The sequence below is a fragment of the Eriocheir sinensis genome, chromosome 1 (genome assembly GCF_024679095.1).
Source record: "Eriocheir sinensis breed Jianghai 21 chromosome 1, ASM2467909v1, whole genome shotgun sequence".
In the NCBI taxonomy this organism is placed as follows: Eukaryota; Metazoa; Arthropoda; class Malacostraca; order Decapoda; family Varunidae; genus Eriocheir; species Eriocheir sinensis.
Window position 1 is genome coordinate 16,069,128 of NC_066509.1, and position 25,687 is coordinate 16,094,814.

The 25,687-nt window shown below is 45.4% G+C and overlaps 1 long non-coding RNA gene across 1 annotated transcript in view; it reads right to left on the minus strand.

The window, feature by feature from the left end:
- Positions 1–2,637: 2,637 nt before the first annotated feature.
- LOC126995583 (uncharacterized) overlaps positions 2,638–25,687 on the minus strand; it is a 103,111-nt gene continuing 80,061 nt past the window's right edge. The window contains exon 3 of the long non-coding RNA XR_007750432.1: positions 2,638–2,705. This is a non-coding gene — a long non-coding RNA (uncharacterized LOC126995583). The remainder of the gene's footprint in view (positions 2,706–25,687) is intronic.

The window sequence follows — 25,687 nt, forward strand, 5'->3', positions numbered from 1 at the left end:
AAGGAGGAAAACTGGAAACACTGCGATGAAAAACTGGACTCTGTAACCTTCCTTAAAGCTCATTCTGGCCGCGCATGTCAAAGAGTCGAGTGGTGTATGTGTATGTGCCTGTGATGATGACGATGATGATGATGATAATGATGATGATGATGATGATGAGGAGGAGGAGGAGGAGAAGGAGGAGGAGGAGGAGGAGAAGGAGGAGGGGAAAAAGGAAAAGGATTTTGTGTCATTCTTCTATTCTTAAAGACTAATCGCATGAAATTAGAATATTGATGTGGAGTAAAATTCAACTACCTGAGCAAGGCAAGAAGGCCTGACGAAGGAGGAGGAGGAGGAGGAGGAGAAAAATACAGTAGGTAGAAAGAAGAGGTAGAAGGGGGAAGAGGAGGAAAAGGGGGATGAAGACGACGAGGGTGACGACGAAATATAGAAAAGGGAAGAGGAGAAGGAGGACGAGGACGAGGAGGACAAGGAGGAAAAGAAAGAGGAGAGAGAGAAAGCGGAAGTGGCGGAGACGATATCAGAACTTTCCGAGCCGGGCTTATCCCAAAATTTTCTCTCTCCCTCTCTTTCTCTTTCCTAAAGTCATATATATTTCTTTTCGCTCAATTCTTCAGACAGTTATGCTAATGGGGCTCGAAGTGCAATGAATAATGAGGAGGGCAATGCAGGCAGCGCTGGGCCACGCTCCGCTGCCCGCCCTCACCTTTTTACCTCCACCTGTCAGGACACGAGTATTTTTTTTCTCCTTCCGCAGGTAAAATGTTCCCAGGTAAAGATGTCAGCCTCATTAGCGGCGAAATTTGTGTCAGGTGCTCTCCGGGGTTTTCTCTTCTCTCTCTCTCTTCCTCTCTTTCTGTCTCTCTGTGTCTATATTTTCTGCTTTTTCTTTCTTTTTGTTTGAGCGTGTGTGTACTCGTATGTGTGTGTGTGTGGGTATATGTGTGTGTGTGGGGGGTTGTGTGTGGGGGGGGTTGTGTGTGTATGTGTGCGTGTGTGTGTGTGTGTGTGTGTGTCAGTAAGTGTGTCTAAGTATGCATGTATGTATCTATCTCTTTATCTCTATCTATCTATCCCCGTCCTCTCCGTCTTTCTCCTGATCGTTTTTTTCACAATCTTTATTTCCTTATCTTTTGAAATTTCTTTACTGCCTCTTCGCTCTCCTCCGTGTTACTACATCAAGCTTTATATCTCCGTTCTTGCTTTCTGTCTTAATTCAGCTCGCTCTAATGCTCCCTCCTTCCTTTGCCTTTCATTGCGCCAAGCAGCCTCTCGCCCCCCTCCTGCCCCTCTCCTGTACCCTTCCTGCCCCCTTCGCCGCCCAGGGCACCGCGCCACACCTTACGGCAGGGGTGGGAGGCACTCACGTAGAAAACACACTTTAGGAGTTTAACCGAGGGAGGAGTAAAGCGTGGAAGAGTTAGTATTTTTGTTTCGTTATGTGCTCTGGTTTTCTAAGTTCAAGGTAAATTACTCTAAATGTGTGTAATAAATCGTACCAATGGAAATCTAAGCAGTGCGAATGATTAAGATGTATTTTGTTTTTTATGTACACGGATTTTCTAAGCTCTTGTCTAACCAACCTAACCAATTCTAACCCAAAGAGTGTGAAAGATTTAAGATATTATTTGGTTATTTTATATACATAGATTTCTGGCGACTAAAGTGCATATAATAAATATTGCAAATGCGAACCAAATCAAACGGAAAACATGCAAATGATTGAAGTTACAAGTTCGATTTTTTGCAGCGGGTGAGCAGTCTTGTATACAATCCTCGTAAAGGTTGCTTAAATGCGCGTATTAAACCAAACCTATTCTGGCCTAGCGGGCAGGAAGTGTAGATTGTTAAAGCTGCAATTTCATTTTTTGTGAGCTCGTTTTTTTTTCTATTTAAGTTCCGGTATGATAAACCTAACCAACCAAACCTAACACAATCAGACGGGGTGAGTGGACACGGCAGAAATTATTGTTTCACTCTGTTGTGTGAGCAGTTGTCAAAGTTCTGGTTAACTTCATGTAAATACGTAATTACACCACACCACACCAAACCTACCCTAACATAGCGGCAGGAAGGTGAGTGTGTGTGTGTGGGGGGGGGGGGGGACGGCATGTAATTGGTTGAAATCATCATGATTATATGTGATTACAGATTTTGAAGTTCTGGTAAGGATTATGTAAATGAATGAATGTGATAAATCATTTTTGTTTGATAGCTGAGCAAGGAATGATAGGTGGTATTTTTTTGTTTTGTTTTGTTTACACTTCTCCATAGAGTGTAAAAAGGAAAACACCTCCGAGACCTTTAGAATATGGTGAGTGACACTTCTCGATCTCTGTAAAACTGAGTCATCACAGCCGTTGATGCTCTTAAATCAAAGCAACTTTTGAATAACAAACTAACTTACTAACTCATCATCATCTCAACTCCTTTAGTCACAAATACTCCAACCCCTTTGTCACCATCACGCACTTGGTCACAATCACTCATCTCGTCCTCCTACTCAGTCACTATCACTTCAGACTTCATCTTTTCCTCCTTCCTGTCCCCTTCTTATGCGTCGACCTTCTCTCCCCTCAGAAAAACAATAAGGGTTGCAATACTGAATAACATTAGAAAAGAAAAGAGTAACTCACCACTACTCCAAGCACAATCCACGCCTTCCATTTCGTCCCATTCATCACATCCGTCGATCCTCTGCCCTAAAAACAAACAAACGAAAAGAATAATGTTAAGAATAAATCAATAAAACAGAGGAAGATATGGATAAAGAAATCAGGGTAACATATCAAAAAAGAATTAGATTCCCTCACCGACCATCGAGAGGTGAATCTTTTTGCCTCGACAGCCGGCGACGGGAAGACCAGAGGCGGCGGCGGCGACGATGGGGGGGAGGGCGGTGGCGATGGGGGTGGGCGGTGGCGATGGGGGTGGGCGGTGGCGATGGGGGTGGGCGGTGGCGATGGGGTGGGCGGTGGCGATGGGGTGGGCGTCGGCCGCGATGGGGTGGACTGTGGGGGGGGGGGGGGGGGACGGCTATGGGGTTGGGGGGGGTTGATGAGGAGGGCGTGAAGGGAAGGGATCTAGGTGGTGAGGATGGGGCCATGGATACGGAGTTATGAAGACAAAAGGGTGAAGATACACGATGAGAGGAGGAGGGAAGAAGGAAAGTCGAGGGAGGAAGACGTGTTGTGCAGAGAGAAGGAACATACAGGAAGGCGAGTTGTGGAGTCAAAATGAAGGGGTATGGAGGGAGAAGGAAGAAATATACAGAACGACGGGTTTTGTAGAGAACAGGAAGGGATATAGAGAGAGAAGGAATAGGTACAGGAAGGCAAGCTGGGGAGTCAAAAGGAAGGGGTATGAAGGGAGAAGGAAGCAGTGCAGGAGGACGGGTTTTGTAGAGAACAGGAAGGGATATGGAGAGAGAAGGAATAGATACAGGAAAATGGGCCGAGAAGGGATGAAGAAGGGATATGGTGAGAGAAGGAATAGATACAGGAAGATGGGCTGAGAGGGGATGAAGAAGAAGGAATAAATAAAGGACGACGATCTGTAGAGGGATGAGGAAGGGATACAGAGAGAGTTAATGAACACAGAGAGACGGATTATGTAAGGAAGAGCAAGGGATATATATGGAGATAGAAGGAATGGCTACAGTGATTCCTTGTCGAGGTTGACGTTAGGCAGAGGTGTGGCTGAAGTGACGAGCCACAGGGAGGGAGGAGTTGATGAAGGAGGAGAGAGGAAGAAAATTGCGATGAGTATAGGAGAAGGAAGAAGAGGATGGGGGGTAGGAGGAAGAAGAGGATGGGGGTAGGAGGAAGAAGAGGAGGGGGGGGTAGGAGGAAGAAGAGGAGGAGAAGGAGGAGAGGAAGGGGTTAGTAATCATGCATAGCGGCGATAATTTATTCATGGTCAGCCCGACGAGCCGCGGCGAGGCGGTGTGTTACGCGGCGGCGGCGGCGGCGGCGGCAGCGTCGGGCCGCTGCCTCCACGCCGGGGATTCGTCTCCACTAATAATGGGAAACGGGAAGAAAAGAAAATATTGGGGAAAAAATGCTGACAAGAAACTGATGCTCGGATCCAAAGACCGGTGTGTGTGTGTGTGTGTGTGTGTGTGTGTGTGTGTGTGTGTGTGTGTGTGTGTGTGTGTGTGTGTGTGTGTGTGTGTGTGTGTGTGCGTGCGTGCGTGCGTGCGTGCGTGCGTGCGTGTGCGTGTGCGTGTGTGTGTGTGTGTGTGTGTGTGTGTGTGTGTGTGATTTTTTCTCTCACTTGTATGTGGACAGACTCAGGGAGGAGGAAAAAGTGGTGGAGACGATACAGAACGCTCAACCTCGAGGAAGCTGTTTTACCAAGAGAGGAGATAATATGAGGTTTTCAGTTAAGACGTTGAGCTAGGGATAGACCAAGAATGTTTATTGTCGAAGATGACAGTTATGTGTTATCGAAGAATGGAGGATAGGTGTTCGGAAGATTCTGTCGAGTTGACAAGAGGAGAAACTGATTTTCTTTTCATTAAAGGACAATAAATCCCTTTTGTCACGTTCAGAAATTATACTAAAATCAGAGTTTAAACGTTCTATTACCTTGAGTCCTGTACTTCCTGTCGTGAGGGTCTCCTGTCTCCTGCATTGAGTAATGCAGAGCAGAGTCATCGGCGTAGGAGTACATACAACAGATTTCAGGAACGAAGGTCATTAATGAATAATAAAAAAAAAAAGTGGGAAATAGACAAAGCCTAGTAGAACACCACTGTTTATAAGTTCAGGGGTTGAACAATGACCAATTACCACAGAAGTATAAATGCATAAATACATATACTCCTCAGGGTCTGCGCAGCATTTAGCAGCCATTGGCTCAGAACCTGCGATTTAACCTCCAGATAATAGCGCCAGTAATCAAATGGAAAGTGTCCTCAGCAAAGGTCAAGAGAGAGAGAGAGAGAGAGAGAGAGAGAGTAGGGGGAAAGTGAATAAAAAATAATTATTTTAATCCATTATTCAGTTTGACAATAAAATTTGCATATTTGGGGCAGCAATTAAATATTCTTAACACGGAACCTTCACAGAATTACTGTGGAAAAAATGAAGATGAAATCATAAAAAAATATAACTCTAAAAATTACTGAATGGAGAGATAACAACCTTGTGTTCGGTCCATGATGGCGGCTCATGACTGGCGAAGGAGGAGGAGGAGGAGGAGGAGGAGGAGGAGGAGGAGGAAGAGGAGGAGGAGGAAACATGGAAACATGGACGAGCAGGCAGCAGAAAGCCTATTGGCTCATTGCGAGGCTGCCTGCTTTTAGATATTTAATCAAACTGTCAGCCACAGGAGTGGCTTGCGGGAAGGATTGAAGCACTTCTGTACGTACTCGTGGGTACGTTTAGTTCACTCCCGACGCAGCAAAGTGACGGTCAATGCGATTTTTAAAGGAGTTGATTGTTTACACACCAACCACTCCTGCAGGAAGGTTGTTCCAATGGCGGACGACTCTGTTCGAAAAATAACTCCTGCCGACATTCGTAAATCATCGCTTGGCTTGAATTGTTTTACCGTTGTTTCTTGTTCGCTGGTTAGATTGTAGGGTGAAGAGTTTGGAGTGATCAACATTGCTGAACTTGTTCAGGTACTTGAAGACTTGTATCAAGTCTCCCCGCGGTCGTCTCTTTTCCAACGTGAAGAGGTTGAGTCGCTTGAGTCTTTCTTTGTAATGTTGCGTTCTCAATGATGGTATCATTTTCGTAGCGCGTCGCTGTACTCTCACGACTAATTCAATGTCTTTCTTGTAGTTGGGAGGGGCCTTACCAGCGAATTGCACAAGGATAACACAACTCCCGGCGTATTGTATTCGAAGTTCCTCGCTATGAACCCGAGCATAGTATTGGCTTTCTTGCAGGTGGACTTGCAGTGTTTTGCGTGTTTCAGGTCACTGCTGATGGTGACCCCGAGGTCTTTTTCCTCCTGCACTGCCTGTAGTGGTTCGCCACCCGTGTAGTAAATGTGGTTACTAGTTTTGGACCCGATGTGCATTAATTTACATTTGGTAGTGTTGAAGGACATCTGCCACTTTTCCGACCACTAAGTGATCTGGTCCAGGTCTCTCTGGATGATTTCGCAGTCAAATGTCGTGAGGGCCTTCCCACCCACCTTGGTGTTGTCAGCAAATTAAGAAAGTGTGGATTTTAATCCAAGTTTTAGGTCGTTGATATATATAATAAAGAGTATGGGGTCCAGCACTGACCCCTGTGGCACTCCACTTGTCACCGGGAGCCACTCGAAGGCCTGCCCGTCGAGTAGAGCTCGTTGCTTTCTTCCAGTGAGGCAATCCTTTATCCACGCAATCAGATTGTCTCCCAGTCCCGCCGATTTCAGTTTCTTGAGAAGTCGTTCGTGCGGTACCTTGTCAAAGGCCTTCTGAAAGTCTGGATAGATAACATCGCTGGGGACGTGATTATCCCAGTTTTCATATATACCCTTGAAAGAATCCAGGTTAAGCATGAGCGCTTATTCCTGAAACCGTGCTGAGCATCGGAAATGACATTGATGTCTTCAAGAAACTTGGCGAGTTTGTCCCTGATGATCTTCTCGAGACCTTTTCCAGCCACTGAAGTCAAGCTAATTGGCCTGTGGTTCAGGGGCTCGCTCTTGTCTCCCTTCTTGTAGATCGGTGTTACGTTCGGTTGTTTCCAGTCTTCCGGAGCTTTATTTTGTTGTAGTGTCAAGTTATAGATGGCGGTGAGTGGCTTGAGTATTTGCTGGTTGAGTTCCTTGAGAAGCCTGGGTGACAAGTCGTCGGGTCCGGTTGACTTGTTTGTCTCTAGTTTATCTAGGTATTTTTGCAAGTTCCTTTCCCATTTCCTTTCCCGCCATGAGGCGGTGGCTGCGTCGACAGAGTGACGGCGCGGCGTTCAGGAGGACGCGAGTTCAATCCCCGCCCGGTGCCACCAAGCTGGGATTTTTCAGCCGCCGCCGAGTGGCTTAAAACTACCCACATGCTGTCCAGAAGACCACCTATCAACCCGGACTCTAGATTCTAGGATTAAAGATGAGCTCCGGGAGGGCAGCATGAGCCAGTGCAAGATGGCGCCACTATAAACACTCGCCTGCGCCAGAACGGGCTGGGTCGACCATCAGGCCCCACCGGGAAGAAGCCTACCGGCGCAATAGGCCGCGACGTAAAAAAAAAAAAAAAAAAAAAATTGAGGCAATTTCTTGGGGGGTGATTCCCCTCGGTGGAATAGTGCTCTCGGGTATCGACTCTGTGTTCTCGACCGTGAACACAGACGCGAAGTTCTTGTTCAGGATTTCGACAATGTGTCTGCTGTCTTGTGTTATGGCGCCGCTTTCCTCTTTTAGGCCAGGGACCGATGTTGCTTTTCGACTTCTTTTTTGTTCTTATATATGTAGAGAATTTTTTTCGGGTTAGACTTGGATTCGCTTGCTGTTCGCTTCTCATAGTCGCGCTTACATTGGCGGATGAGGGTTCTGCAAGCTCTGAGGCTGCGGTGGTATTGTTCACGTGCTTCATCTGTGTTGTTTTCCTTCAACAAGGAGGAGGAGGAGGGGGAGGAGGAGGAGGAGAAGAAAGATGAGAAGAAGGAAGAGGAGGAGGAGGAGGAGGAGGAGGATAAAGGAGAAGATGGAGGAGGAGAAAGCGGAAGACGAGGTGAAGGAAGAAGGGTGAGGAAGAGGAAGAGTAGGAGAAGGAAAACGGGGGAGAAAGAGGAAAAGGAGGAGGAAGAGGAGGCGGCTAAGACGATCCCACGTTTGTTTTCTCTTCGGCGACTTCTGCGCTGCCCCGCCCCCTCCTTCCCCCTTCCCTCCTCCGCCCAAAGAAAGGCTCCGTCTCGTGCTCTGATTGACGGGGGGGCGGGGGTGGGGGCAAAGCTGGTGATTGCGTCAGGGTTTTTATTCATTCCTATTTTCCAGGGAAGATATGAATATGGATATCCGAGCCACCAACTATTGACTCCCCGTCGCATCCTGTCTCTCGTCTGACTCAGCTCTGTGATAAGACATCCCCCGCCAACCAGCCAGCCTGACCGACAACCCTTCCATGTCCCTCCTCGCCCTCCCCCCTCTCCCTCTCTCTCTCTCTCTCTCTCTCTCTCTCTCTCTCTCTCTGTCTCCTACCTCCCTGTTTCACGCCACTAGCATCTCCCTCTTATGCATTCAAACTCTCTTCTCACACTATAACCTCTACTCCTCACCGTGCCCACCTTCTCTTGCCTAACCTACATGCTATAACCCTATGATTTTCACTTCAATCTTTAACGCACTAAATTTATCACCTAAATAACTCGCCTGCCATCCCTTGTCTATCCTCTAATACTATCGTTTTTACCTCAGTCTTATGCACCCAACCTACCTCCCTATTTACTTCTCTTTCCTTTACCTGCTTCACCCTATTCTACTAATTATTATACTTCTTTGTTATGCATTCAACCACCTCCCTCTGTTTCCTTTCTTCCCTTTCCTAGGTTAGTCTTCCTCATCCCATATTTTCGTTCTTACCCACCTATTCTCTTTCCCACACTCACCAATTTTACTCTTTTTCATCTTTTTTCCTCTAACCCTCTACCTTTTTTTTAACTCTTTTTTTTTTCCTCTTTAAATCCTTCCCCATCGACCCAGTTCCTTTTATCCATCTACCCTTCGTCACCCAGGCTCCCTTATCTTCCTCATGACTGCATACCTTCCCTTCCCTGACTCCCCCCACGTTTTCTTGTCCTTCCTCTTCCTCCCTCACATTCCCATCTTCCCCTTCCCCTTCTACCCTTCCTCACTCTAAGTTTTCCATCTTCCTCATACCTACCTACTTTCCCTACCCACGTGGCCATCTTCCCTTACCTACCCTAACTAACCCTTACCCCTCCCCTCCTCCTCCCTCCGTCTACCAACCTACACCCTCCACCCCACCCCCTTCTTCCACCCGTCGTCATGAGTTCCGGGATGACACTAACTAATATCGAGGGTCTGAAAAATAGCGAGAGCGGACAGACACCCAAGGGAGGAAATAAGTCCCGAGGAGGTTAGACTGTTTACTCAGCTTTGATATTGCGTCTTTGTTATTCCGCTGCGACATGTGGCTGGTGGGATTGTGTGTGTTCTGTGTGGACGACCGTGGCTGTGGACTGGAAAAGACTGATCTGCGAATGTACTTAATCATACATCTTTGACATCTATTTTTTTTTTATATTTACAGCATTGTGTGGCTATCTTTCCTATTGGTTACTCTCCTTTACCCCAAAAAAAACTTAAAATGACCAGTGACTTTTTTTTCTTTTTAATTCACTTCTATTTAGTCATCTTTTTTTTTCTCTTGGTAGTGGATTTATTCTTCTTCATTCACTTCTATTTAGTCATCTCTTTTTTTATCTCTTGGCCTTTCTTCCTATACCCTAAAAAGTTAATATGGCCAGTGACTTTCTTCTTCTTCATTCACTTCTATTTAGTCATCTCTTTTTTATCTCTTGGTCTTCCTTCCTATACCCTAAAAAAAAGTTAAAATGACCAGTGACTTTATTCTTTTCCACACAAATAAAAAGAGACATAACCTTTCACTCGCTTCAATTAAACCTTCATCTCTTTGGTATTTCCTCTGCTCCATCTAGCGTTTATTGCCTTCCTCTACGCCTCTTTATACCCTTTTCCCCTCCCCCTCCTCCTCCTCCTTCTCCTCCTTCCTAACTTTTTTATCCTCTCCCCTTATACGATCTTTACTCGGCCCAGACGTGTATCGATCCAGGTGGGAGTGTACAGGTGCTTGTTTTAGGTGCTCCCTTCAGCTACATTCACTTAAACCTCTTTCCACCTCCTTTCCCTGGCTACAGTTCACCTTTATTCCTGCTCTACACGCCTCTCTCCCCTCCCTCCTCCTCCTGCTCCTCCTCCCCAGCCTTTATTGCCTTCCTATATAGCGCTCTGTACCCTCCCTAAGGCCTTTCTAACTTTGCCTATCTATTTCTGTAACATGATCTTTACTCACGCCAGATGTGGTTTGACTCTTTTTTTTTCTCACAGTTTCTCACTTCTCCTCTCCAGGCATCGTCCATGACCTGCTCCTTCCCTTGACTTGCTCCGTACAACCTCCCTCCTCCACTTCTTCACCTCCCTCAATCCTCTTCTTTCCTGGCGTATTCGTTCCTCAACTTCCTTCCCCTTCAACTTCTACTTCTTCCTCACTCCAATAAGTCTCCCCCACCCTCCTCCACTTCTTCACTTCCACAAATCCTCTGCTCTTCTGGCTTCTTCGTTCCTCATATACTCCTTCCCTCAACTTGTTCCTCACTCCAATAAGTCCCCTCCACCCTCCTCCACTTCTCTCCTGGCGTATTCGTTCTTCATATACTCCTTACTTCAACTTGTTCCACACTCCAATAAGTACTCCCCACCCTCCTTCACTCCTTCACCTCCCCCAACCCTCTTCTCTCCTGGCTTCTTCGTCCTTCACCTACTCCTTCCTTCAACTTGTTCCACACTCCAATAAGTTTCCCTCACTCTCCTTCAATCCTTCACCTCCCCCAACCCTCTTCTCTCCTGGCTTCTTCGTCCCGTCCTTCAGTCCATTTGTTCCTCATTTTTCCCTTTACTTCCACACTAAAATACGTGCCATCTCCCTCCTTCACCTCGTTATCTAAGACCACCTATTCCGCATATATTCCTCTAAAAACATCTTACCCTACCCTTCCAGCTGTTACTCAAAGGCTTAATCCAAGTCATGTTACTCTTTTTTCTTATCTACCACTTAACTCCACTTAATACTTAAAACTCGCCTCCATTTTAACTAGCTACCCATTTCTCCTCTTCCCTACCATTAACCTACCTGCTACTTGAGTTCTCACCTCTATGCCTACCTTCCCTCTCTCGAACATACTTCTTTTACCTACCACTCCTTCCTTTCCCTCCCTCCTATAACTAATCTACCTCTACAAATTCACCCTTCTCCCTACCTCTCCTCTCTCTTCCCTACCATTTATCAACCACTTACAACTCCACTGTCATCTGTCTCTCTTACCTACCCCTTACCTACCATCCAAACTCACCTCTCTTCCCACCTCTCTCTTACCTTCCATTTGCCTACCAATCAGTAACACCTCTAGTCCCACCTTGCCTCTCTCTTACCTGCCTCAACTCACGTCCCTCGTCACTCGATATCCACCTCCTGCCAGCTCCTCCCTCACCATTTGTCAACTTACCACTACTCAATACCTTGCCCTTAACACCCGTCCCTCCCTCTCTGCCCCCGTTCCCCCCCCCCCCAGCCTTCAATAGCTACCCCCTCCCTTTCAGTACACCCTTACAACTCAATTCCCGACCAATATCTTCGCCCTAACCACTACCTTACCCATCTACTACATCACCACACCTCTTTTTAACTCCCCCACCTCTCCTCTTCTCCCTCTTTACCCACCCTGACTACCTACCTTCCCTTCCCACGAGAGCTTCTTTCCCTAACTTGCTCTACTTTTCTCTTGCCCCTCCTTTTCCTCTCTCTCAGACCCTCCATCTTTATCATGCACCACCTGATAATAATTCTGCATATTTCTTTATCGCTATTATCATCCTTCTCTGCAATCATAACCACTTCCTTTACTTCCCCCTCCACCTGAACCATACTACCCATACATTTTTTTCCCAGTCATTCAACCCGTCCCCGCCCCGCCATCCCCTCAACCCCAATCCTTTCCACACTGCTTCCTCAATTACTCCATCTCACTTCTAACAACGCCCACACATTGCTTCCCTTCCCGATCTCCTCTCCTCCACCCCGTCCTCTCCTCACCCTTCTGGCATTTCCTCTCAACATCCCAGCCATCCTTCTTTCACCACCCCTTCCCATTCACTCTCTCTCCACACCCCGCCATCTCTCCACCATCCCGTCCCCTCCGTACCTGAATACTCTCTCTCACAACACCCCCACCACCTTCCTCCCCCACCCAGTCCCATCCGCACTCGCTCTCCATTTCTCCCCAGACCCCCGCCATCCAATCCTTCACCACTACTTCCCCTTCCTACTTGCACTCCTTGTCTCACCCCCCCCCCCAGCATCATTCCTCCACCACACCGTCCCCTTCCCATCCACACTTATTCTTTCGCCCCCTTCTTTCCCCACCATCCCCTCCTCCTCTACCCCGACCCTTTCGCTCCCGCACTCCGTCCAAGGCAAGGTGAAAAGCTGTACTCAACACGCTCCGAGCCTTGTATTGGCAAGCTGAAATGGGCCTCTTACTGCACCACCTCGAGGCTTACCCACTCATGAAATTGTACATATTTGACTCCGCACCCTCACAACGGCGCGCCATGCCGTTACCAGGGAGAAAACCGACACCCGTTTCGTTCGGTCTTGAAGTACTTAGAGGAACGTTGGTGTGAGAATGTTTAGGGTAAGGTTGGTCCGTAGAGGTGGGAAAGGTGGAGATAGAGAGAGAGAGAGAGAGAGAGAGAGAGAGAGAGAGAGAGAGAGAGAGAGAGAATGGGGTAAAAGACAGCAATGGGAAAAAAAAGCTAGAGATGGGAAGAAAAAGAACATAATATTAAAGTTTGTCATTAAATCTGAAAACTATGGGAGAAGTAACTGCTACAGGAAAAAAGGACAACATTGGAGAAAAGTAGAGCGAACGGAAAAAAAAACCACAGAAGAATATCGTGAACCTTAGCTTAGAAACGATACTTGCAGAGAGAAGCGTAATCCTGCAGCTCCCACATTGCGTTTTTTTTAGAGCAAAGGAGACAGTTCAAGGGCATAAAAAAAAGAAAACAACAATGAAAAAATAAGCCCACTACTCACTGCTCCTTGCGTGTGTTCGTTCGTACTTGCACGCGTATTTCTCCTTAAGGTGTAATTGTAGAGTGGTTGACTGTGTATGGCTTGCGTTCTCGCCTCATTCACACCAATTTCGAGTATTTTTCCCCCTTTTTCTCCTTCCCCTATCTACTATCTATGTATATTCCTCCCTGTGCTCTTTTACTGTTCCTTCGCATCCCTACCCCCCCCCCCAACCCCCATTTCCTCTGCCTTCACTTCCCTTCCACTTGTCAGTCTTTCTACACCTTCCTCCTTCACCTCGTCCTTCTTTTCCTTTTCCCCTACCGACTATTTTTTTTCCTCCCTGTCCGCCTTTCTTGGTCCCTTCACCTCCTTGCCCTCTTTTCCTCTATCTCCATTCCTCCTTCCTCTTCTCATCCTTTCTATACCATATTCTTCTTCCTTCCTCTTTTGTAATTTTCCCCTCACCCTTATATTTAAATCTCCCCTCTCCTTGATTCCTTCCTCTCACACCTATTCCCTCACTCCCCTACGTATTACAACCTTTACTCTTCCGTATAATAATTCCCTCCCTCTCTCCCTCTCCCCCTCCTTCCTCGCACCCTGCCTCCCGCCCTCCCTCTGCCCTTCCTGCCTCGCCTCCTCCCTCCCCACCTCCACCACCTGCCTGCTCCGAGGTGTGTTGCTCTACTCGTCACCTTGCGAGCCTGTTCCGCTATCGAATCCCGATACCTCCTCTTCCTCCTCCTTCTCCTCCTCCTCGACTTCCTCTTCCTTCTCTTCGTTTTCTTCTTCCTCCTTCTCCTCCTCCTCTTCCTGTGTACTCCTATGTATTCCTCCTTCTTCACCTTTTTCTTCCTCTTCCTCTTTTTCTTCTTGATTTTTTTTTCTTCTTCTTCATCTTCTTTTTCATTATCTTTATTTTTCTTTTCTTCTTCTTCTTCTTCTTCTTCTTCTTCTTCTTCTTCTTCTTCTTCTTTTTCTTCTACTTCTTCTTCTGCTTCTGCTTCTTCTTCTTCTCCATCTTCTTCTTAATTTTTTTCCTTACTTCCTCTTCTTTTATTTATGCCTTTTTTTTACTTTCTTCTGATCTACTTCTTGCTCCTCTTCCTCGTGCTGGGCGGTCTGTGGTCTGGCCCTGCCCTCCCCAGGCCGTCAAGGCGCCACTAGGACCCCCTCCCCCAGCCTGTCTGTTGCTTGCCTCGCCGACAGACACGCTAGACACCCGCAGACGCCGACGCTGCCTCGCTCCGTAGCAACAAGCGGGCAAGATCTTGGCCTCCTCCTCCTCCTCTTTTTTTTTATCACGGTTCTTGCTTTTGGTTTAATGTTTGCAGGATTTTTAGGGGAGTTTATTTTTATTTTTCGAGTTCGCTCTATTTTATTTGTCATTTGTTTTCTTTTTGGTTCTTAATTTCTCTTCCTTTACTCCTTATCACGGTTCTTGTTTTAAGTTTCATATTATAAGGAATTTTAGGAATATATGTTTTATTTTTCGAAGTGCTTTTATTTTATTTGTCCGGTTGTTTTTTTTCGTTTATTCTTCCATGTGGATTTTTTTTCTCTATTGCATCATACATCGATTCATGGTTTTCTCATTAACAACCGTATAACTGTTTTCTGTGGACCTCACATTCTTCCTGTTTTTTTTATTGTCTTTCTTATTTCTCAAATGAGCTTTTTGTTGTGTATTATGAAATATTTATTATCCTTCCCTCTGTCTCTCCATCTCCATAATCTTCAACAGCCCCTCGTCCTCTTTCTTCTTCTGTCTCATTGTTCTCACTGTCATTTTCTCTTTCTCGGCGTCTCAGGTGTTTGGGGTTGCTGAACAGGCAGGTATAATGTCCGCGTTCCTCCCTCTCCACCTGCTTCTCCTCTTATAATAAAAATAATAACAATAATGACAGGACAAGGTTTATTATGACCGTGACCAAGCCATCACTCAATAACCACGTTCTTTTGTGTTTTTTACCATCACTGTATTTTCTCATCGCTGACTCTTTATCCCCTGGGTGCCTTTTTCTTCACTATTCCCACATTTAAGGACAAAACTTTCTCACTAGGTCTGCTTGAGGAAGAGGCGGAGCTCGTGTGAGACTGAGACTTTATAGTCTCGATAAAACTGCAGGATTACGGTCTGCAATTTTCCGCCTTGGAAGTGTCGGAGTGCCAGACTTTTCAATTTATATCATTAACACCTTTCCGGCCACCACTACTAAACTACACCTCTTTAACCTTCCCCCTACATCTCGTCCTTCTCCTCTTTGCCGACATTGATTGCCTGCATTCCCTTCCCACGTGACCCACCTTCCCTTCCTCGCCCTACTTTTCTCTTGCAATTCGTCTTCCTCTTCCTCACACACTCCTTCATCACAATGCGAGAGAACGAGAAGAGCCTATTTCTCTCCTCCTTTAGCTTCATTATTTTGTTTTCTTTTCACTTTTCGCAAGACTTAAGGATTTTTTAATAATTTGCTTTATCGTGCCGTTTGAGACCTTAAAGTCAGGCTACACTTCCATCATGAACCACACCACACTCCCACCTATCTTCCTTGTCTCGTTTGCTTATATTTATCTCTCCATGTATGTGATTCCCGAGTGAAAACGCTCAGCTGTAGCCCAGAAACTAACTATATGATTGTTTAGAATATACTCTCGCTGTGATTTCCCCAAAAAAGTTACCTACGTGAGGTATATCCAACCTTTCCTAACTTAACCTAACCAATCCTATCGTAACCTGACCTGTCCGAGAGTAAGCGCCACACCCGAAGATAGAATGGAAATATGCGTCCCGTTCACCAGCAGAAGCCCTCTCATCAACTCTTCCTTAATTCTTCCCTAAAAAAAAAATAGATATTGTGATGTTTTCAGACTGAGCGCCAGAAACGGAGATGAGGGATGAGGAGGGAAGTGATAATGGTTAATAAGGGCAAGAGACGACGAAAGGAGGAGTGGAGAGGAAAGGGGAAAGGGAGAGGTTAATGGAATAGGTTATGGAAAGTAGGAAAAAATAATTAAGAGAGGGGTGAGGGGTACAAGGGGCGGGATGGCAAATGGGAAGGGGAGAATGGAGAAAAGAGGAAGGGAAAGATAAATGAAATAGGTTAGGAATAGAAGGAAAAAAGAAGAGGGATAAGAAATGAGAAAAGGGAAGATGGAGGAACCGGATAATAAGGGAGGTAATCAACGTTCACGGGTTAGGGAGAGGAGGGAGAGGCATTGGGAGGTAAGGGGAGAGGAGTAAGGGGTGAAAGGTGAGGGGGAATGTGTGGTATGTTTGGGTTGTGAGATAAGCGTATGGAGGTCACGGGGTCAGGAATTCTGGAACCGAGTCAAGAGTAGAGAGGAAACGGGGGCAACGAAGAACGGAGGTAACAAGGAGGAGGAGGAGAGGGAGGAGGGAGGAGAGGAGGGAGGAGAGAGGAGAGGAGGGAGGGAGAGAGAGAGAGAGAGAGAGAGAGAGAGAGAGAGAGAGAGAGAGAGAGAGAGAGAGTGTGCACACAGTGACCCACTAACAAAATTTCCCTGCTTGAGTTTCCTTCACTGTTTTCTCTTTTTCTCTTCCTCATTTTCAACTTTCAGCTAAGACCTTTCTCTCTCTCTTTTAACTTTTCATCTAGTTCCTTTTTATGGGCTTCATCTCAGTCTCTACTCTATTTTGCTTTCATATCTTTCCCATTTTTTTCCACTTTACCTTGCTCTCTCTCTCTCTCTCTCTCTCTCTCTCTCTCTCTCTCTCTCTCTCTCTTCCTATGTACCTTATCTATCTTTTCATTACATTATCTAACTTCCCATTTACTATCAATGACTTCCTTATACCATTAACACCCTTCCGGTCACTACTGTTACAACACATCTCTTTACCCACCCACACACACACTTCCTCTCCCTTCTCTGTACCCAAACTGACTACCTACAGTTGCTTCACACGTGACCTTCCTGCCCTTACTCGCCCTACTGTTCTCTTCCCTTCCTCTTCCTCTCCCTCAGACCTCCTCTCCCCCCGGTTCCTCCATCTTCCCTTTTCTTATTTCTTATCCCTCCCCTTTAACCCCTCACTCCTATCTTAGTCATTCTCCTTCTTTTCCTAACCTATTTCATTTATCTTTCCATTCCTCTTTTCTCCATTCTCCCCTCCCCATTTACCACCACTTTCTCCCTTCTTCCCTTCCGCCTTTCTCCCTTCCCCCTTCCTCCCTCCTCTCCCTTTTCCCCTCTCCTCCTCCTTCCTTCCTCCCTCTCCCTCACCTTCGGACGCCTGCACACCTTCAACACATGGGCAACACGTGTAGAGGAGGCGCCGCACCGGAGCACTAACGGCCCAGGTGATGTATGCCTTAATTGGCCCGACTCGGTAAACGGTGCACAACTTTCCCCATTAATACCGAACACTGAAGCCATTCTAATAAACATCAATTTCGGCGCTACGAGGAGGATGAGGAAGTCCTTACGTACGCCATTAGTACTGCGTGGGGAGACGTTTGTTCTATCCTATCATTCGAGCAAGCAAAAAAAATGTAGCCTATGGGAAGTTCAATGAATAATGTGATTGTCTTTATTTCTAGTCTTTCAGTAACGTTAAAAAATATCACGAAGGGTAATTATTAAAATTAACTTAAATATTAACACGATTGTCTTTATTTTAGTCTTTCAGTAACGTTAAAAAATATTACGAAGGGGAATTATTAAAAGATACTTAGTTATTAGTTATGATGAGAGAGCCGTTTATTATTGTTTCCGTATCATTCGAACAAGCAAAAAAATGTAGCCTCTGGGAAGTTCAAGGAATCATACGATTGTCTTTATTCTAGGCTTCCAGTAACGTTCAGAAATATCACGAAGGGGAATTATTAAAAGTCACTTAGTTATTAGTTCTGATAAGCGAGCCGTTTATTATTGTTTCCGTATCATTCGAACAAGCAAAAAAAATGTAGTTAATGGGAAGTTCAAGGATTAATACGATTGCTCTTTTTCTAGGCTTCCAGTAACGTTTAAAAATATCACGAAGCGGAATTATTACAAGAGAGAAGGCTTTTGTAGTTGTGTATTATTCAAGCAAGCAGAAAAATAGGTAATATGTATAAGAAGTTCTGGGAAAACATACGATTGACTTCTTTCTTCTTGGCTTCCAGTAACGTTTAAAAATATCACGGAGGGGAATTGTTACAAGAGAGAAGGCTTTTGTTGTTCTGTATTATTCGAGCAAACATGAAAATAGGTAATAGTATGAGAAATTCTAGGAAAATATACGATTGACCTCTTTCTTCTAGGCTGCCAGTAACGTTTAAAAATATCACGGAGGGGAATTATTACAAGAGAGAAGGCTTTCGTTGTTCTGTATTATTCGAGCAAACATGAAAATAGGTAATAGTTTGAGAAATTCTAGGAAAATATACGATTGACCTTTCTTCTAGGCTGCCAGTAACGTTTAAAAATGTCACGAAGGGGAAGCATCACTAGTACATTGTTTTGATGAGAGGGTCGTTTGTTCTTCCATATCATTCGAGCAAGCAAAAAAAAAATGAAGTGTATACGAAGTTCAGGGGAAAAAACACGATAGGATTTTTTTGGGCTTCCAGCAACGGTTTGAAATATCACGGAGGGAAATTATTACACGTCAGTAAGTTATTATTTTTGATGAGAGAGAGACTTTTATGTTGTTAGTTAGTATCATTCGGGCAAGTAAAAAAAAAAAGTAATTTGTTCGATGTTCCTAGGCTTACATTATAATATGTTTAAAAATATCACGAAGATAAATCATTGCAAGTCAGCCGGTTGTTAGTTCCGATGAGAGACCCTTCATTATTGTTATTCCATATCATTCGAGCAAGTTAAAAACAATCTAAATAATACGAAGTTCTGGGAAAAGTAGGCTTGGCTTCTTTCCTACAGTCTTCCAGTAACGATTTGGAATATCACGAAGGGAAATTATTAGAAGCCAGTCAGTTATTATTTCTGATGAGCGAGGTGTTCATCATTCCGTATCATAAGCAACCCAAAAAAGCTGCTATACGGAGGTTTTTGAAAAAGTAGGCTTATTCATTCATATACTTTTTTACGGTAAAGGAAACAGCTCAAGGGCAAAAAACAAAGTAAAACAAAAGAAGCTAGTTAATCACTGCTCCTGTAAAAGCAAACAGGAGTGGCCAACAGACTAAAACATTAAGGAGGTGAGCGGGCGCAGCGAGCAGGTTAGGTAGCAATAAGTAACGAGGAAATAACTTTTTTTTATCATCTTGACCATTCGTATAAAGATATAAAAAAAACTTTCAGATATACGACAATCAATGAGGGAGAAATAATGTGAGTTCTTTAGAGGCTTCCAGTGGTACTCTAGAATATTAAAGGATAAAAGGGAGTTGTGAGCTATGGCCTGTTATTTAGTTATAAGTACTGCAGAAGAGGGGGGGCGCGGTGGTCTAGTGGGGAGTGCGTCAAACCATGGTCTGAGGTTCGAACCCCAGTGCCGCCGCGTGACGTCAGGAAGGGCATCCGTTCCTAATAACCCCAAGCCACAACCTTGTAATAGCGACCTTGTAAGAGAATGGGTAAAATCTATCACGACGAATAAGATGACTGCAGGAGTTTTTTGTATTTTTTTAATCTTTTTTTGGTATTTTCCTATTATCATTAACACAGGAGAGTCATTTTATTATTCCTTATCACCCCATAAAGGGCGTGGCAGCTCAAGTGGCAAAGTGACTGACTACGATACAGAGGACAAGGTTGGAATCTCGCTCGTATTTCCGGGCTGGTGTTTTCTCAGGGTTAGCGGTTGGCCATATCCTACGATACTGGAGACAAAAGTGTATATTGAAGCTGTATTGCATTGTATTGAAGCTGTAATGTATTGTAGTGTATTGTAGTGGTGTAGTGTAATGTACTGTATTGAAGTTGTTTTCCTTGGTTACTGGGCGATCTTGATGTACGATACTAGTGATAAGAGTGTATCAAGTTTGTTTTGTGTTGTACTGTGTTGTGTTGTGTAGTGCTGTTTTGTGCTGTGTTGTGCTGTTTTGTGCTGTGTTGTGCTGTGTTGTGTTGTACTGTTTTGTGCTGTGGTGTGCTGTTTTGTGCTGTGGTGTGCTGTTTTCTGCTGTTTTGTGCTGTGTTCTGTTGTAATGTTTTGTGCTGTGGTGTGCTGTTTAGTGCTGTGGTGTGCTGTTTTGTGCTGTTTTGTGCTGTGTTGTGTTGTACTGTTTTGTGCTGTGGTGTGCTGTTTTGTGCTGTGGTGTGCTGTTTTGTGCTGTTTTGTGCTGTGTTGTGTTGTACTGTTTTGTGCTGTGGTGTGCTGTTTTGTGCTGTTTTGTGCTGTGTTCTGTTGTACTGTTTTGTGCTGTGGTGTGCTGTTTTGTGCTGTGGTGTGCTGTTTTGTGGTGTTTTGTGCTGTGTTGTGTTGTACTGTTTTGTGCTGTGGTGTGCTGTTTTGTGCTGTTTTGTGCCGTGCTGTGTGTGCTTTGTTGTGCTGCGTTGTGTTGAGCTGTGTTATACTAAGTTATTTTCCATGGTTACTAGCTGGTCTTAACCTACGTCCATGGGCACTAAGTCAATTAAAATCCAGGGAGGTAAGTAACAAAAGAGGCGGAGTAAAAACCCTGATCATCCTACTCTAAATTCCGCTGGTCCTGCACATAGATGGCGCTGCTCCCTTATCCCCAATGCTCCTGGTAGTATGAGGCCCAAACATTATCTCTCGACGAAGCAAAAAACTCGTCTATGCGAAGTTCCGGGTGAAATAACCTCGACACCTTAATAGGCTCACCGCAGCAGTTTATAAGGTAATGGAGATGAGGGGAAACCAAGAGCAGGTTACGTGATATCTGTCATGAGTAACCGTACGGAAAGAGGAGGGAGAGGGAGGAAAAAGTGATTGGAGTTTTTTATGCTTTATCATCGCTATATATAAAAGGTCAACGCCCCCGCCATTCATTCTGGACACTCTTTTACTATGACCAACCTAAAAAAAAAAATGTATTCGATCTTGTTATTTTTACACATGCCCAGCTCACATTATGCTTACAAAAGGGGCATATGCCTTCCACGTCTTAGTCTATAATCTGTTAAGGTGTAGGGGAGCTAAGAGGGTGTGTAAGAGTGTAGGTGAATGTGTTAAGGGGGTATAACACTGGGCAAATTTTCCGTGGATCTTCAGTCAAACCACGATTTCCGCTGGCGTGGTTCTCATATTTCCGTGGTTTTCTGACGTGTCCACGATCTTCCAAAGCTACAGTAGATTTCACCGAAGGACGACGATATTACTCACCATCATCATCAGCAGCAATAACAAGAAACAAATGAGAACCACGCTAGCGGAAATCGTGGTTTGGCTGAAGATCCACGGAAAATTTGCCCAGTGTAATAGCCCCTTTAGCAGATGGCGTATGCTGAGAGTGGTGTGGAGGAGCGTAGGTGAGTGGAGAAAGTACGTAGAAGTGAAAACGGAGGTGACTGCAGGTGAGGTATGCTGGATGAGGTGTGTGGGAGTGAAGGTGAGATGAGAGGGCTGTGTGTTGAAGGAGGCGGAGGCGAGAGGTGATAGCAAGTGGAGTATGCTGGGAGAGGTATGCAAGAATAAGAGGAAAGAGGAATTTGCATAAAAGAAAGTGGATGTATTAGACAATGTAGATCAATGAAATGAGGTGATAATGATGTGCATAAAGGGAGATGGAAGTGGTAACCGGTGGAAGATGCTGGGAGAGGTGAGCAAAAGTGAGAGATGAGCTGATAGGAATGGGTATGCGATAAGGTGAATGTAACAAACGGTGGAGATGAGGTGAGATAAGCGATGTACATATATAAGAAAAGGCAGATGTGATGATGCTGGGAGAGGTTTGCAGAAGTGAGAGATGAGCTGAGAGGAATATGTATACGATAAGGTGAGTGTAACAAACGGTGGGGATGAGGTGAGGTAAGCGATGTACATATATAAGAAAAGGCAGATGTGAGAGCAGGTGAAAACGACCAGAGGAGGAGGAGGAGGAAGAGGAGGAGCATAGGATGACGGAGGAGATGAATGTAATGAGATGTAATGAGTGACTCTACGGGATGCTGTTGCTGATGATGATAATGATGATGATGCTTCGGGGTGTCGCTGCTTCCCCAGATGAGACTGAGTGACCAGCTGTTGCGCGAGCTAATTAACAAAGGGGGGAAATTGTGAGTCTTCTGGCGGCGCTTAAAGCTGTCCCACACAACTTATACATTTTAACGCGGAGTCGTGGATAAAAGTTGCAGCGGAAAGGTTTTATGAAGCGTTGGCGAGACGGTGTGTAGGCGGCAGGGGAGGGAGAGGAGGGGAATATGGAAGGTGGGAAGGAGAAAGAGGAGGAAAGAGGACGGGGGAAGAGGAGTAGGAGTAGAACGGGAGCTTTTAAGAGGAGCATAAGAGGGAAGAGTAGTAGTAGTAGTAGTTGGTGTAGGCGGAGGACGTGTAGGAAGAGGTGGAGGAAGGGGAGTGAGGGGGGGGGGAGGAGGAAGAGGAGGGAAGGGGAAGGAAAGGGAGGCATAGCAGTTAACGGTGTAGGCCACTCAAGGAAAATGGAATGAGGAAGATGGGTTAAGTATAAGGCTCAGGGGGTTATCGAAGTACTGAAGAAGAGGAGGAGGAGGAGGAGGAGGAGGAGGGGGAGGAGGAGGATACTTAACACAGCCGCCTTTACTACATGGGGAGGAAGAGAGAGGTCTGGGGAAAAACAAATCCTTTCTTCTCTTCAAACCGTATATCATTCCACTCTTGTTCTCTTCCTCGTCCTCTCCTCTTCATCCTTTCCATCCTCCTCCTCTGTATCCACTAATTTTGCTATCTCTCTTCAGCTATTCTCTAACATTCCCTTTTTTTTCTTCCTTTCATTTTTTTTTTACACCCTAGCATGTTTCCCTTTTCTGTCCTTCTCTTTTAGCGTTCATTTTTTGCTCTTCTTCGTTTGCTATTCCTCATTCTATTCCCCCTTCCTATAATATTTCCAATCTTCCACTATTGCCTTGTTTTCTTGATTTAATAGTCACCGTGTATTCTCTCCTTTACCTTGATTTCTCTTTTCCTCCGTTCCCTTCATTCACTTCTCCTCTAACATCTCCTTCCATTTATAATCCTTACTAACTGATTTCCCTTTCCTATTTCTTTCTCACCTCCTCTGTCCCGTCTTCCTCTCCTCCTTCTATCCTAATCTTCCATTTTTACCAACTCTTTCTTTTATCCTTATTGTCCATTCATTCAACAGCCCTTCCTTTTCTACTCCTTAATTTCTGTCCTTTCTTCCCTCTTTATCCCTCACTGGCAATCCCTTCCCTTCCTTTCTCCTCCCTCCTTATCCCTCACCGTCATTCCCTTCCCTTCCCTTCTCCTCCGTCCCAATCAATCCCTTCCCTTCTTCCCTTCTCAGACGTCTGTTTCCCTTCCCAGCGTGTCTGTAGCAGGACCCGAGCCTTTAATCTACGACTCAATCCTCCAATCTAACTTTGTTTCGATATTTCATCTGGTCCCCGGGCGAAAACATTTATTTGCTTCATTCCATTTTTTCCTCCCCTATCGCCAGTCAGTGTTCGTACAAGCGCTAGTTTATCAGGTACGTCTTTTTTTTCATATTTTGATGACGTTTCTATATTTTTTATCTCTGGTCTGGTGAGTCAATATTCCGTTTTTTTCTTCCCATTTTTTCTTCTTTTTCTCCTCGTATTTTTTTTCCTCGTCCTGACTGGCGGTTGAGAAGGAACAAGACAGAGGAAGAGGTGAGAGGAGAGAGGATCAGGGAGAGAGGAAAGCCGTCAGTCGGTACAACAATGTGGGAGGAGGAGGAGGAGGAGGAGGAGGAGGGGGAGGTGATTACAGGGGCGGCGGTGGGTGGGAGGAGACAGCAACAGGGTGAGGGAGGGAGGGAGGGAGAGGTTAGATTAGGGAATTGGGTGAGATAGGTGAGAGAGGAGCGGGCTGGGGTGACTAGGAGGACACTGGAACAAGGGTGAGTGACGCAAGGAGGAGGAGGAGGAGAAGGAGGAGGTGGAGGAGAAAGAGGAGAAAACATGGAAATGTCGGCAACAGGAAGCCTATTGGCTCATTACGAGGTTGCACGCTCTGGTGATTTAATCTGTTCGACAGCCACTTGGTGCCCGCAGAGCAGATGAGAGCACCTCGATATTCAGTGTACTCCTGTTGCAATGAAATGACGGTCGATTCGATTTTTGAAGGAGTTGATGGTATTCGCATTTACTACTTCTGAGGGAATATTTTTCCAGTGTCGGATGACTCGGTTTGAGAAGAAACTACTGCCAGTGTCTGTGCTACATCGATTTAATTGAATGGGTAAACCGTTATTTCAAGTTCTTGAGTTTGTTTGCAGTTCAAAGAACTTTGAGTGATCAACGTTGTTGAACTTTTTCAGGCACTTAAAGACTTGAATCATATCCCCTCGTAGGAGGCGTCTTTTCTTCAGTGTAAAGAGATTAAGTCGCTTGAGTCGTTCCTCGTACGGTTGAGCCCTCAAGGTTGGAAACATTCTCGTGGCTCGTCGTTGAACTCTTTCCAGTAATTTGATGTCTTTTCTGTAGTTACGAGACCAGAACTGTACTGCATACTCCAGATGCGGTCTTACCATGGAATTATACAAGGATAGCATCACGTCTGGCGTTTTACATTCGAAGTTCCTCGCTATGAACCCGAACATAGTGTTGGCTTTGTTATATGCTTTTTTACAGTGTTTCACGTGTTTCAAGTCACGCTGATAGTGACTCCAAGGTCCGTTTCCTCCTGCACCGCCTGCAGAGGTTTTCCATTCATGATGTACGTGTGGTTACTATTCCTGGACCCAATGTGCATGACTTTGCATTTGTCAACATTAAAGGATATTTGCCACTTTTCAGACCATTCGATGATTTGATTAAGGTCCTTTTGGATGATTTCACAGTCGGTCTTTGTGAGGGCCTTTCCACCTACCTTGGTGTCGTCAGCAAATTTCGATAGGGAGGATTTCAGTCTTGCTTATAGGTCGTTGATATATAAGATAAAGAGGATGGGTCCCAGCACTGACCCTTGAGGCACTCCACTCGTAACTGGAAGCCACTCGGAGGCCTGTCCGTCGAGTAACACTCGCTGTTTTCTGTCGGTTTGCCAATCACTTATCCACGCGATCAGATTGGCTCCAATACCCGCAGATTGTAGTTTCTTAAGGAGTCGCTCGTGCGGTACTTTGTCGAAGGCTTTCTGGAAGTCCAGGTATATTACATCACTGGAAATGTGATCGTCCCAGTTCTTATATATACCTTGAAAGAAGTCCAATAGATTAGTTAGGCAGGAACGCTTGTTTCTGAAACCGTGCTGGGTGTCGGAAATAATTTTATTGTCAACTTGATACTGAACAATTTTGTCTCTAATAATATTCTCGAGTATTTTACCTGCCACTGATGTCAGACTAATGGGCCTGTAGTTTAATGCAACGCTTTTGTCTCCTTTTTGAAAATCGGGGTGACGTTCCGAGGAGAAGGAGGAGGAGGAGAAGGAGGAGGAGGAGAGAAAGAAGGGGTGAATAAAGAAGAAAGAGTGAATATGTGTTGGTACCGATGGGAATGGAGAAGGAATAGAGGAGGGGATGTGGAAGGAGGAGGAGGAGGAGGAGGAGGAGAAGCAGGAGTGTGTCACGGCGGGGAGGAGAGAGAAGGATGCTATAGACAAGGAGGAGGAGTAAGAGGAGGATGAGGCAGAGGAGGAAGAGGAGGAGGAGTGGGTGGCGGTGGGAGGAGTATTGGCTCACTGCCAGGACAGGGAGGTTGTGATGGCGAGGCGTGCTTCCCTCTTCCTCCCTCACTCCATCTTGCACTCCATCTTCTTCCCTCTGCCTCACTATCTCTTTCCTCCCTATTTTCGTCCACCTGTTCTTCCTTCCATGCCTTCCTCCATCTCCCTTCTCTTCCTTCGTC